Here is a 12,182-nt window from a genome sequence, read left to right as displayed (position 1 = left end):
ATAAAGGTATATGCAAGGTATGGAGTGAGAACCAACCTTTCTCTGATGTCCCTGGACTCTGGGGTGTCAGTCCACGCAGAGAACACTAAGGCTGGGAGGAATCCACAGATATCAGAGAAAATCAGTCTCCAAATGCTCTTGCTGCAACAATCTCTTGATTTTTTTTTTTTTCTTTCATCTTGATTTTCCAACATCTAATAACTCTGGAGTTCAGAAAATTCACCACCTTGTACTCAGGGGCAACCAATCAACTGAAGTGGAAAAAGAAGGTCTTAGCAGGCCCTCTCTACCCCTCCTCTGTACGGTCAGAGGCTCTGTCTACAGCAGACACCGATGGGCTCTGCGATCCATTTTCAACTCACACCACCTGCCGACACGTGAACTCTCCTGGGCAAACGGTTCTTGCAGGAATACTGAGTAGGTGTAATGGAGAGCACCTGCTAGCACTGATTTATTTACGGTGGCCTGTAACCAGGCCAGGGGAAGAAATTACCCAAGGGATTCCCAAACACACATGGATTTATTTACTTACATAAAACCTTACACTCCTTTGAAAGTTCCACTCAGCTTCCCTCTGAAGTCAATCTGCACCATCTGGTTGGTCTTTCTCAGTACTTACACATTTTTTTTTTCCATTAAATTAGGTCTGTCTATCCAATTCCTTATATTACTATGTTATTAAAATGTAAAAGTGGTTTGGGGTCTTTTCCTTCTCTGACTATAATCCTAATGCTGCTTGGTTTTCTTTTAAATGTGAACAAATCAAATTTACTTTTGAGATGCAAATGAACACGCTCATTTTTCATTTTAAGTCACTACCTGTTCTTTTAAGATTTTATTTGACAGAGAGTGAGAGCACAAGCAGGGGAAGCAGCAGAGGGAGAGGGAAAAGCAGGCTCCCCACTGAGCAGGGAGCCCCAATGCAGGGCTGGATCCCAGGACCCTGAGATCAGGACCTGAGCTGAAGGCAGACGCTTAACCCAGCTGAGCCATGCAGGCATCCCTCCCTGTCCTTAAATTCAGAACTCTTCCCTCACTGTCCTTGCCTTCTCGGTTTTGATTTTTTTTTTCATTTTTATTTTTTGGCTGCTTTTACTTTTTTTTTGCAAGCCTCTTTTCTTATTTATAAAGTTTGCTAATTCCAAAAATTTGTTTTGATAAACTTTGATTTTTATTTCTCTCCCGGTAAAAAATGCTCAGACAAGCAGTGTGTTTATTATGGGGAAAGGTAAAAGGCCGGCCTTGGGTACACAGAATACTAAATTCTACTTTGTAGCCCAAACACCATATATCTTACCCCCAAGCCTTTTAAAGTATGTTAACTATTTTAAGAGTTCTTTCTGTAAATAACTCACATATAGTTAAGCTGAACCCAAGCAAACCTTTGCTCTTTCTCCTATTTCAACAGATTGTTAAAGACGATATGCAAACATCCAGATTGGGTTTCGTTTTTGCTTTTTCACCTCTTAAGAAAAAACTTTGTGCAGCCCCACGGTTGCTAGAGAGAGACTGGGGTTTGGACAAGAGTGAGTGAGCCAAGTGCTCAGCTGCCCATTTTGGCTTAATTCATCAGTTTTGGGAAGGTGTAAACCAACCCCTTTTCCCTTAGCGCCATGGCCCCGGGGCAGGCCCCCGAGAAGTTCGCAGCTCTACGTGGCCTTTCTCATCAACTGCCTTCTCCTCGGCTGTCCTGGTAACTGCTCGCCCGGGAGCAGGGGCTGTGCGGTCGTCCTGGGCAGACCAGGAGCCCGAGACCCCCCGCAACTGCGCGTTGTTTCATTTCCCGCCATCCCGGCTTCTCCAATCCCTGCCACTTAAAAGCGGTTGTCGGTTTGTCAAACTGAAACACTTGTGGGTTTTGCACTAGGTCTCCTACGGATGACACACGGCCCAGAACCTTTCTAGCTCTGCCCCTCCCCGCAACAGACCTTCACACCTCAGGGGCCGCCCGCCTTTTAATCCGTATCTCATAAGCAAGGTCCTCGTTACGGTCCAAGGTTTTAGGATTTCTGAAAAGTCAGCTGGGGGTTGAGTAATTCTTCCCCATCTGCTCCTTTTCAGAGACTAATGGACTCTGTCAGGATGCGGCTGAATCTCTTTAACCTCTCTGCCATGAGGTCTTCCTAGATAATGAGCTGTGAAAAGAAGCTGAGGCTGAAAAGTGCTAGAATCACCCAAGATTTGAGGCTTTGAGAAGTTAAAATAGGGCGCCTGGGTGGCTCAGATGGTTAAGCGTCTGCCTTCGGCTCAGGTCACGATCCCAGGGTCCTGGGATCAAGTCCCACATCGGGCTCCCGACTCAGCGGGGAGCCTGCTTATCCCTCTGACCCTTGCCCCTCTCATGCTGTTTCTCTCTCGCTCTCTAAAAAATAAATAAAATCTTTAAAAAAAAAAAAAAAAGAAGTTAAAATAATCTACAACCCAAGATCACCTGTGGGGAGAGGCGATGGGCCCAAGGTTTAAACCAGGCACTTCAACCCTAGAGACAAGGGTCTTAATCACTCTACCACGTTATTTTCCCAGGCTTCCCCCCACACACCCGGGGGAGTCCAGCTGAAAACTATTTTTCAACAGTGACTGGAGCACATATGAGACCCTGCCCATATGTGTGTGAGTGTGTGCTCCATCCAGCTCTCGGGAACAAATTTCTAAAGCCCACACCTGTGACTGTGCAGGGCCCATCCATCTTTGCCACTCCCTAGTGTTGGCACACCCAGGACCAAGCAACATCTACGGTGCTCCTTCCTGAGACGTCCTTTGTGAAACTTCTTCCATGCTTAGATCAGGCTTTTGCTCCAAATGCAACCACTGCAGTTCTACCCGGTGCCAGGTGACGTACTCATGCTGCTAAAATGAACCCCCTCTCAAAGGTGCATTCAAATCACTAATCATCAATGGCATTTCCAGATTGTTCATTAGTATTTTAGAATGGCCCGGAATCAATGGTGTTTAGTCACAAGAAAGGGAATTCTTTAAGATTAATTGTTGTATCCTGTCCTAGCTATGTTCACCAGTTTGTGTGTGTACATACATTCCTGCCTTTATATATACCTGTATAAAGGCATATGTGTATATGTACATAAATATGTGTTATTTGGGGGACGTTCTACAGAAATACTGAAAGCTCTTTCTGCTGTGTGTGGAGTCATTTCCTTCTAAGACACAAGGCATATTTAAGAACATATGTAGAAAACTTTGTTATTTTTCTCAAAAGCAATCTCAGTTTGGGACACAGAATAATGAAAGGTAAGTGACAAACTTGAGACGGGAATTAAGAATCGGTCCTGTTTCTAATGGCTTGTGTGAATGTATATTCCAGCATGTTCATGGCATAAATTATAGCTATGGAAACGGGTAATGGTAAAAGTTGAAAAATACTAAACTACCCTCTGTTTAGCCTTCATTTATCAAGCTGTTATTTCAGTGAAAACATGTCCTATACCATTTCACTCAAGAACTCTATCCTGGGGCGCCTGGGTGGCTCAGTCGTTAAGCGTCTGCCTTCGGCTCAGGTCATGATCCCAGGGTCCTGGGATCGAGCCCCGCATGGGGCTCCCTGCTCCGCGAGAAGCCTGCTTCTCCCTCTCCCACTCCCCCTGCTTGTGTTCCTCTCTCGCTGTCTCTCTCTCTCTCTGTCAAATAAATAAATAAAATCTTAAAAAAAAAAAAAAAAAGAATTCTATCCTAAGAGTTTAACCAAGAAAAATGCTTTTTATTTTTTTAAAGGAATTTTTTATTTATTCATTTGAGACAGAGATACAGAGAGAGAGAGCAGGAACAGTGGGGAGAGGCAGAGGAAGAGGGAGAAGCAGACTCCTTGCTGAGCAGGGAGCCCGACGTGGGGCTGGATCCCAGGACCTGGAGATCATGATCTGAGCCGAAGGCAGACGCTTAACCATCTGAGCCACCCAGGTGCCCCAAGAAAAATACTTTTTAAAACTCTGTAGAAATAGAGGCACCTGGGTGTCTCAGTTGGTTAAGTGTCCGACTCTTGATTTTAGCTCAGGTCATGATCTCAGAGTTGTAAGATCAAGCCCTGAGTGGGGCTCCACGCTCAGTGGGGAGTCTGTTTAAGATTCTCTCTTTCCCCAAGTGTGGTGTTGAGCACTGGGTGTTATACTCAACTGATGAATCATTGAATACTACATCAAAACTAATGATGTACTATATGTCGGCTAATTGAACATAATAATAAAAAAATTAAAAAAAAAAAAGAAATGAAAGGAAACAGGATTCAAGATTCCAACCCCCCCCCCCCCCCGCCCGGCAAAAAAAGAAAGGAAATAGTAAGATAACACTGTTAAACTTTGGAGGCTCAGGAAAGATGTCTAAAAAGCATAGCTTTAGGGCAACCCTCTCGGGTCCCTTCCCCCTTTGGGAGCTTTGTACTCTATCATTCAATAAACTTTACTATTGCTCAATAAAAAAAAAGAAAGAAAATAAAAATTAAAAAAAGATTCCCTCTCCCTCTGCCATTGCCCCCACTCTCTCCCTCTCTAAAAAAAGCAAAATAAATAAATAAATAAACAAACAAAGGTGTAAAAATATAATTATATGAATGTTCACCAGAGCATTGTTGATGATACTGAAAAACTCAAAAACTCATTATGTAGATTAGACAATTGGTAAAAAAAAAAAAAATAGGTTGTATTCAATTAAATTCATCTTTAAACATGTCACTGCTGAATGAATTTACTGATGCACAAATATGTCAATATTAAACTGTTACCTTAAAATATAAGTTAAACCATGGAGATGTAAGGTACAGCATAGGGACTATAGCTAATAATACTGCATTGTATATTTGTAGCTGGGAGATGGATCTTCTAAGTTCTCATCACAAGGAAAAAAAAATGTAACTATGTATGGTAATGGATGTTAACTGATTTGTTGTGGGGATCATTTTGCAATATATGCAAATTTTGAATCATTACATTGTACACCTGGAACTAATATAATGTTTTATCAATTATATCACAAAAATATCACACAACAAAATAGTAGCCAGAGGGAAAAAACATCAAAACACCAATTAAAATATCCACAACATAGCAAAAAGTAATATATTACTTATAGTTCATGTTATACTTCTAAAACCCGAACTAATTTTTTGCTCCAGAAAGAAATTTTACCTTGAATAAAACTCTAAAAGTTGATTAATAAATGCAATATCTCTTATGTATTTCTATGTATTTCAAATTTTATAGGAAAGATTCAAGGTTTGGTGAAATTTTTCCTCCATTAGCTCTAGTAATCAAGTCATAGTAGCTTATCTACCCTAAAAAAATAAATGTCATGATGCATCAGCAAAAATAAGTTAATAAACATTACAACATAAACCTCTTTTTGAAAAAAAATACAGGTAGGGAAAATGTGTTGAAGCATATCCACAAAAACGTTTAGAGGTTATTTTTAGGTAGAGGGTTTATGAATTATTTCTATTTTATTTATTTCTATTTTTTCTTAATATTATTATTTGTACAAAGATTTTATTACAATTAATTCATACAGAAAAATGTCTTATGCCTTTGTAACGGGTTGATTGTACCCTTATGAAAACTCTAGTTTCTTTCTTGACTTGGGTTTTGCTTGAATAAGTGATTATAATTCTTAAAAAATATATGAATATATATTCATAGAATATGTGAAACACTGGGAATTTCACAATTTTTATAGTTTACCACTGAGAAGCAATTAGGCAAATTAATAACAATTTTCAGAATAAAGCATGTGATTAGAGAATTCATATATTCTTCAATTGTCCTTCCTTGCTAGGGACAGGACCACAGTGGAGAGAGAAAGAGGGAGCATTCTCTTGGAAGGAGATAAAGTATGTTCCTCTTCCTCATTCCAGTCTTCAAGCCTCTCACTGTGAGCAAAGCCTTGAGTGCTCGTGAGGTGCTGTTTTAATTGCAGAAATGGTTCTATTGTCAGTTGGCTGCATTGTGAAATTTAACCTGATCACATGGGAGAAAGCACCTGAGAAGCTTGTCTCTCTGGAGAAAAATCTTATCAGGAAGGAAACTGTCTGGCCTCAGGCCACTGTGGACCAGTCAGGTGATAATCCTATTTGTGCTTTTGTTCCTTGTTTCAAAGTGAATAAAGGTGGAAACCTTGCTGTGAGTCATGACACAGCTCATCTCACCCAATTAATTTAGGAATCTAAAATATTATTGTCATTTACCTAGAGTAGCTTCAGAGTAACTCATCCTGCAGAGAATCTGAGCTATTTAGGCTATCCTTGTCCTTAACCACAAACTTCCTCTCTAGGCCTATCTCTCATAATTTGTCTGCTTTTAATCTGAAGAGAGGAATCAACAATTAGCCTAGAAGTGGAACTCACATACTATAAAGGTAATGGTGGCACCCATATTGAAAGGAGAGTGTTCTTAGTCTGGCCCTCTCCCATAATAGTGATGATTAGACCTGGAAGACCTGGATCTTACCAGGGACTCCAGCTAAAAGGTCTGGGCTGCACTGGAATCTGGACCTATGGGTACCAATGGGTCTTTTGTACAGATCCAGATCCAGATGCAGAGAGAAAGGTCATCCTCAACATTCAGGCTTGGGACAAAGGGCTATGGTACCAGAGGTCGTGGTCAGGGCCAACTGTCCACTTAGAAATTCTGAGGTATGACAGTGGACAAGAATCCAGGGCTGGAATTATGCACAGGTATAGGCAGACACATGTTTGGCATCATGGAAGTCTAGCAGCTGGGAGCTAGGTCTTGGCCCTAAAATGAGACTCAACACAGGATTGCAGAGATTGGGAGAAACTCTGAAGGAAAATGACAGGGCCTTAATTTTATAGATATTAGGATAATAGACAAGTAGACCCTGGGAATGTGGTGTACATGCTGTGATTTGAATGGGATCTCAGGTCACAGCTGGCTGATAAGCAAGCATGAGAATACTGAGCTTTCCTGTCTGAGGTTGGTCCAAGAGATGAGGGCAGATGATCCTGCAGATGGCCACAGGGCAAAGGGACTGGCCAAATGAGCAGCTCTGGTACAGCTTTTGGACATAACTACCAGAAGGAATGACTAGCACCAGAAAAATCTGACATTCTTTCTAAAGATCTGGGTCCCTGGATCAGGGATTGCCAATGAGGAGAGGGAATGCTGTTCCAAAGCCTGCTCAGTGATACAGATAAGTAGGTGCCACCCTGCCTGGAAGCTTGTCACAGCTTTGGGAAGATCCCTGTGCCACGGATATAACTCCTAAGGTAATGGAGGAGAAGTCCAGCTTTAACACAAATTGTCTGTGCTCATGGTTGCATCTCTTTGATGGGCCTGCTGTACCTCAAGGTGAGGAAAACAGAGAAAAAATGAGTCACAGAGAGAGAAGTGTGATCCTTCTAGCCTGCTTAGCACACATCTATTCTCTTGTTCATTATCTGTGCTCCCTACTAGGAGGCAAGCCCTGTGAGGGTAGTGATGATGCCAGTCTTCTTCACTGGAGTTCCGTACAGCACCTGGGTCAGGTTGAGTAGTTGTAGGATGGGGTAATGTTGAGAAGGTGCATGAGGTGTTGCTTCTATGCTGGACTGGTAAGACTAGCACAGGTCGGCGCCTGGGTGGCTCAGTTGGTTAAGCGACTGCCTTCAGCTCAGGTCATGATCCTGGAGTCCCTGGATCGAGTCCCGCATTGGGCTCCCTGCTCGGCGGGGAGTCTGCTTCTCCCTCTGACCCTCCCCCCTCTCATGTGCTCTCTCTCTCTCTCTCATTCTGTCTCAAATAAATGGATAAAATCTTTAAAAAAAAAAAAAAAAGACTAGCACAGGTCAGCTGGATCTGGATACTGGGAAAGAGGAGAATATGTGATATGGGAGCTCTCTAAAGCAGGGCAGAGACCCAAATGGGAAATTGAGTGGGACATGGGAGAAGAACTTAGGTCTGAAAGAAAGAAGGACAGAGTGTCAGGTAGCCCAGAGTGGGACCAACTGCAAGAGAGATGAAAGGGGCCATGAGCACAGCAACAAGCTTGGAGTCAGCGACGTTTGAGTGTTCTTCTAGTAAAAGAGCTTTCTACAACATGATGAGGTCTTCCACTGTCTCTTCAGACTCTCATCACAAGGTAATGGTGTTGGTGGTGAGGATCTGACCTATAACCATCTCAAAGTAAAAACGCTAGTTGTCGGCAACTCAGCTCAGTTGCTAGGTGTCCGAGTGGCCAGTGAAAGTAATAGTTGTGTTTAATCACTTGCTCTTATAATATAAGCAAGAGGTCAAACTGGAGAAGGAACTGACTCCCTTTTTTATTTTCCTATCCACAGCCGCTGAGGAGTGTCATTGCCTACTGACCCCCAAACAAAAAACTGGTGTAGTCTGTGAGTCCAGGGGCCAGGGAGAGAGAGAGGGGGAAGACTAAGAGTAGAAAAGTACTGAACACTGTGAGTCCTAGTGTAGAGAAGTGTCCAAGATTCTGACACCTCCCAAGGAGGCCTTGGCAGAGGTGCCCAAGAAAGTCCTCAGCTGAGGACCCAGATAAAGGGACCTCAGAGGTGCTTGGGCTAGTAATGCAAATATGTGTAAGAGTGTAGCTGGCCAGAGGGTCCTGAGCCCTTAACTGCAACTTCCATTAGAGATTGCAGTGCACTGGCTGTCGCCAAATCCAGCGTGGGGAGGGCAGCTCTCCCCCATGAAGCCTATGGGGTAGCCTGGACATATTGGCTGCCTTATGCTGCTCCTGAGAACCAGTTTTCTCAGCAACATGGATTCTGGGACCATCATGCTTGGCCATGATTTTCACGTGGCTTCTGAGTGAGGATATGAGAAGGAGGGGGGCTCTAGTAAGTTGCTTAAACCGAGAGTTGACAATTGTATATCTACAATATTTTGTAAACACTGCCTACTAATATAAAGGTAAAATGGTCTGGGTCCTTTTCTTTTAAGATTGATTGATTGATTGATTGATTGATTGATTGATTTAGAGAGGAAATGCACAGACAAGAGTGTGGGGGGGCGGGCAGAGGGAGAAAAATCTCAAGCAGACTCCCTGCTGAGCAGGGAGCCCACAGCAGGTCTCAGTCTCATAACCCATGAGATCACAACCCCAGCCAAAATCATGAGTCAGACGCTCAACCTTCTGAGCCAGCCAGGCATCCCTGGGTCTTTTCCTATAAATTACTTAGGATCTAATTTATAACTTCTTTTCCTTGGAAGATCATCCTTTTAAAACTTTTACCTATTTTACTAGGATGCATATGTAAATTTTGGAGAATATGGCAGTGAATACGTACATACACACATGCACACACATATGCGTACCCAGGGATTATCTGGGGCTTTCCCATATTAATGACCATCCAGTTGGAAACCAAGGTATATATTTAGAAAGGAGAAAGTTGTGTAGGAATAGGAAGAGAAGGACATTATTAGGTAGAGGAAAGTGCAATTATTTTCATGGAATCCAGAGCTTATTACACAAAAAACACTCACAAAATATATTTTATTAATGGGATTTATAACCTGCATCATGTAAATAATGCCACAATAGCCTTGGGACATCATTTGTAGACAAAGGTTTGCTTCATTTGATTATCTTAACCATACTACAGTTAGATTCCATCCACCACCTTAAAGGTCAAAACTTACTTTATAACTAGGGTGACCATAAAGTTAAAATTGATAGTCCAAATCAAAACACGTTTGAGAGTTTAAGGTAGTGAATTAGGACAACCAGCTTACCTGGGAAATATCCTGGACAAACTGGGAACTATGGTCATTCTACTTATAACAAGTTATTTTATATAACCCAGTGTCAAAACTACCTTCCTTGAAAAGCTGTATTAGTTTTCTATTGCCATGTAACAAATTACTACAAACTCAGCAGCTGAAAACAATGGCCATTTTACTGTCTCACAGTTTCCGTGGAACAAGAGTCAGAACGCTCTGATCAGGCTCTTTCCGTGCTGAAATCAAGGTGTTAGCTGGGGCTGTGAGCTCATCTGAGGCTGAAGCGCATTGGTTATTGGCAGAATTTGGTTCCTTGTGGTGTGAGGGCTGAAATCTCTGTTGTCTTTCCAGCTGTTGTCTGGGGGTTACTCTGAGCACCTGGAGGCCACCCTCAGTGATCCTTTCACAGCAGAAGCTTGCTTGTTCAAAGCCTATAGGAGATTATCTCCATAGTCTGCTTCAGTAGAGTTTTATATAGTGTGGCATAAACATGGAAAGGATTATCCCATCACCTTTGCCACTTAATGTACACCAATTAAGGGAATGACTGTCCTATCATAGTTACAAATCCATCCTAAACTCAAGGGGAAAGGATGATAAAGGGCAATTTTATAATCCCATCTACCACAGAAGAGATACTCTTACTCTGAAATCTGCTTTATAAAAAAATACACAATAACAAAACGAAACAAAAATCACACAATCAAACAAACAAAAACTAGGAAGGTTGAGTAGGTAAAAACAATCACAAATTAGTGCCTAGAGTGTTTTCCCCCTGAATGAAAAATAATTTGGAGTTTCTGAAAGGCATTAGCCTTTCTTTAAAAAAAAAAAAATTATTTGTTTATTTGAGAGAGAGAGAGAGAGTGCGCGCATGAGCAGGGGGAGGAGCAAAGATCTCAAGCAGACTCTGCACTGAGAGCAAAGCCTAATTCGGGTCTCAAGCTCATGACCCTGAGATCATGACCTGAGCTGAAACCAAGAGTCAGACACCTAACTGACTGAGCCATCCAGGTGTCCCAAGACATTAGCCTTTCTTAAGAACCATGACATTGGAGACAAAATAGTTTTTTTATGGTGAGCTCCTACTAGGAAATAATTGCTGTTAACTTCATTCAGTGCTAAAATTTACAACTTTGGGGCATTCGTTCATTTGGTCATCCTCTCATTTATCTATCATTTATTGAGCATCTGCTATCATTTATTGAGCCTTCTGTGCCAGGACAGGAGTTAGACATGGCTCTTATTCTAACCTGGAAAAAGAAGTTCAAATATATACTTAGAGGGCACTGCAATCAGGGCGATGGCAGATTTCATATACATATGAGGAGGAAAGACAAAAGGACACTCAGTGGCATGGAGGACATCACTGAAAGGGTCAGAAAAGGCTATGACATGTATGGCAACATAGGGATTATTTATTTTGCCTAAATGTTGGGTAAAGTTGAGCAATATTTACAGAAAAGGATTAAGTTGGGTTCATATCTTGAAGGACCAAGAAGTGAGATGAAAGAGGGCACTTGTGATGAGCACTGGATATTTTATGGAAGTGCTGAATCACTAAATTGTACACCTGAAACTAATATTACACTGTATGTTAACGAACTGGAACTTAAATAAAAATTTTAAAAAAAGAAGTAAGATTGAGAGGGAGAAGGAGTAAAGTCATAGATAGCAGTGGAAGTGGTTGTAGAAAAGATGGACAATGAAGGTAGAAATGGGACTCTTTTTTCCACTTTGTACCCAGATTCTGTGCTATAGATGTCAAATGTATCATTTTTGTTTAAATCTTACCTCTACAATGTCTGAGACAATGTGCAAGGCACTTTCACTGGAATAAGCTCATTGAATCTCCCATAAAAGATAATGGAGTAGGAATTAGGATGACAGAGAAAGGGAAGGGTATGCCTTTGGTCACAGATGAAGGGTCCAGAAATAAGGCAAGGTCCAGAAATACCTCATTCATTCCACCACTTTCATCCTGCAGGCCCCCACTGCAAGCATGATAGACCCATGAAACATCACTATCAGAAAGAATAGCAAAAGTCTTCTACGCATCTCCCAACTGATTTAGGATCTTTCTATGCTTTCCTGAGGAACCCATCCTTATACTGTGCTCTGATTTCTGGGATGTAAAAACAAGTTTTAAATATCTAATTTTAAAAATGTAAAAAGTTTTTCACAAACACAAGTTTTAATTTTCCACTGTGGTTATAAGGATTGTGAGGAATGGGGCACATTATATGCTGACTGCTTCTTAATGTCAGGGCCTAGCACAAAATGAGACATCAGCTTTGTACCTTCCAAATCTCTTTCAATACATGATATTAAACAGAAATGGATTTTGAGGAGTTGGGATGAATGCAGACAAATGAGATTAACATATAAAGGCATAAGTTGCTGATCCAAGGAGGTATGCCAATATTGACTCCATTCCCTGCATCCTCAGTTCTAGATTGTTGTCTGCCTTTTTATGATTTATATGTGAAATTTCTGGGGTTAAAA

Source organism: Mirounga angustirostris, unplaced genomic scaffold, assembly GCF_029215605.1.
Source record: "Mirounga angustirostris isolate CCGP_5_RB_7025 unplaced genomic scaffold, mMirAng1.0.hap1 SCAF_6, whole genome shotgun sequence".
NCBI lineage: Eukaryota > Metazoa > Chordata > Mammalia > Carnivora > Phocidae > Mirounga > Mirounga angustirostris.
Note: the sequence above shows the minus strand (reverse complement) of the source record.